The sequence below is a fragment of the Myotis davidii genome, unplaced genomic scaffold (genome assembly GCF_000327345.1).
Source record: "Myotis davidii unplaced genomic scaffold, ASM32734v1 scaffold184, whole genome shotgun sequence".
In the NCBI taxonomy this organism is placed as follows: Eukaryota; Metazoa; Chordata; class Mammalia; order Chiroptera; family Vespertilionidae; genus Myotis; species Myotis davidii.
Window position 1 is genome coordinate 1,240,673 of NW_006297021.1, and position 3,173 is coordinate 1,243,845.

The following is a 3,173-nucleotide window of genomic DNA, read 5'->3' on the forward strand; positions in this document are numbered from 1 at the left end:
TGCAGGTAAGCTTTTTATTTTAAATGTGTCTTTAGAACACCAAAAAGAGGCTGCTGTTGGGAGTCTGAAAGAGAAGGCGCGGGTTCCTCCAGGTCAGAAGAAGAGGGTAATGATTTTGTAAGAGTATTTCAGAGATGGATGACATGAAGAGGAATTTCAGGCAGGCAAAGGAGGTGCCTGGGAATGAATGTCTTAAGCTTGACTGTCGGCCTGGTTGTCTGAGAACTGCCGCAGGGAAGAACTTCACAGCCTCGCTGACGGGAGCCAGTGAGCGGTTCCGTTAGGGTTTGCTAAATGAACTCTCTGGATGCTTCTGGACAGGTAGAGAAAGGTCAGGGCTGAGGTTTAACCACCTTGAGAACCCCTGCCCTTCTTTTATATTTTATCAATATCGCCACTCTCCTGTTTTTATCATTGTTTCAGATACATTATTTAAACTCTCAGTGCATCAAACTTTTATGAAATAGGGAAATAATATTAAGCTGTCCGATCATGGCGCTTCCTTCACAGACGACCCTTATATCTCATTGCAGTCCCAGGGTCTCCGTTTTCCTGCCGGGCCAGCTGGAACCTCTGTGGGTGTAAATCTGAGCTCACTACACTCTGATCTGTGACAGGGCCTAGTGCCACTGTGGGAATATCTTGAGGGGAAATTATGTCTACACATAATTTTGTATTTTGTTGGTTGTTCTCTCTTGCAGATGGTTACCTAATGATTTATTAACATGAACTTGTCAGATTATGTGGATACTACTTGTATGTGTTCCGATCATTTCTAGAAATGTAATTTTTACATCCACTTTTGATGTTAACCGAGTAATTTTGGTGTTCAGTTTATTTGACTTTATTACACTGCATATTTCTTATTTGAAATATCCTGGCTTATTTCCATTTCAAAAAATTCATTTCCCCCTCTCTCTCCTTTCCTTCCTTTCTTGTTCCCTGGTTCCCTTCCTTATCTCAAAAGCATAAGGAAGGGCGTATATTTCTAATCATCATTTAATACTTACATGGCCCAACCATGGTATACATATACATATTTTCGCTTTCACAGTTATACTCTGAGATAGTGCTGCCAGTGAAAATGGGTTCTTGAGGTGCCCGAGAAAGGAATTTCAAAGGGCACCTGTGTGGGAGAAGTTTAGGCGTCCTGGCAATATTTATTGGGGTGAAGGGAAATAATATGCCCTCAGGCACGTAGAAGGCAGGCAGGCTGTAGTAGCAACTACATTCCTGAGATTCCTGAGAATCTTCCATGTGTTTTTTGGTTTGGGGGAATCAGCAGGTTGCCTTTCAAGCTGTCCAACCTTCTTCCTAATTCCTCATGGGCTTGTGCTGGGCCCTCCCCCAAACCAATCCCTTTCCTGGACCTTCCAGGGTTCTGCGCCCTCATCCAATCTGATGCTTTTTCTGGGCTAGACTCTGCCCTTTATGTTGCCATTTTGTCTCCTATTGCGCATGCCTCGAAGTTCCGCCTCTTCACCTGGTTTCTGCTGTTCAGGACCCCAGCGAAGGTATTTCCCATGCTGTTTGCAGCCCCCCCCCCCCGACTCACTGCCGGGATCCAGTCCCCGCAGGGGAAGATGCGGTGGTTCCCTGGGAAGCCTGTGAGTGCTGTGGCTTCCTAGTGAATGAGGCTTCATGTCCCATCCAGCTCCCTAGTTTATTAGGCTTAATGCCTGATTCCCATTTCTCCCATTATTAATAACTCACTACCTACGCTAACAGTAGGAGTGATCATTTCCCCCATTTTGAAGATACTGAATCTCAGGCTTAGACAGAACATGACTGGCTCCAGCTGACATCTCGGCCACAACTGCATGGGTGGTCCCCAGGGAGACCTGCCCAGCCCAGCCCTTCCCAGGCTCCCCGTCCAGAAAGTCATGAGCAAAATGAAATGAAACTGTTTTAAGACTGGGGATCAGCCCAGCCAGCATGGCTCAGTGGTTGAGCATCGACCTATGAACCAGGAGGTCAGGGTTTGATTCCCAGTCAGGGCACATTCCCAGGTTGCAGGCTTGATCCCCAGTGTGGAGGGTGCAGGAGGCAGTCAATCAAGGATTCTCTGTCATCATTGATATTTCTTTTTCTCTCTCTCTCCCTTCCTCTCTGAAATTAATAAAATTATATAACAAAAAAACATCAGAGATCAGTTTTTACACAACAATATTACCAAAACAGTAATTCCAAAATTAATTTATGGGAATCTTAGTAAGGCTAATGTACGCTTTTCAAACAATTGGAGTTTCTGTTCCTAGTTGTCCCTTTCATTAACCTGTGGGCTAGCCAAAGAGTCATGGTGATATGTTGTTCCTTTGTCTACACCAGTGGTCGGCAAACTCATTCGTCAACAGAGCCAAATATCAACAGTACAACGACTGAAATTTCTTTTGAGAGCCAAATTTTTTAAACTTAAACTATAGGGTGTCCCAAAATTCACGCAAGATTTGCAATTCAATTCAATTGCAAATCTTGCCTGAATTGTGGGACACCCTATATATAGGTAGGTACATTGTTATTAACTTAATTAGGGTGTTCCTAAGGCTTAGGAAGAGCCACACTCAAGGGGCCAAGAAGCCGCATGTGGCTCGAGAGACGCAGTTTTCCAACCATGGGTCTACACCATGGGATTATCTATTTTTAGAATTATTATAAACTTTAGGTGAAGAAGCCTCTCAGAAGGGAGCATGTATAAAGCTTCACCGTTATCCTAGCCTTAACTGCTAAGTAAATGTTATCATATAAATATCTTATAAGATGTTATATTTGGCATTTTACAAATCTATTTTTCAAGGAGATATTTAAGATATTTTCTTATTTCCTATAATACTATTTTTAAAATATATTTTTATAGATTTCAGAGAGGGAGTGAAAGAGAGAGAGAGAAACATCAATGATAAGAGAGGCATTGATTGGCTGCCTTCTGCACGCCCCACACTGGGGATGGAGCGTGCAACCTGGGAATGTGCCCTGGCTGGGAATCCAACTGTGACCTCCTGGTTCATAGGTTGATGCTCAACTACTGAGCCATGCTGGCCAGGCTCCTATAATACTATTTATTGTTGGATTTGTGTTAACTCTACTAATAGTAGAAAGAATACAAATTCAAGTCAAAGTTTCATTTAAAGTTTCATTTCCTTTTCCCTCCTTATTGTGATACTGCTCAGCAGGAG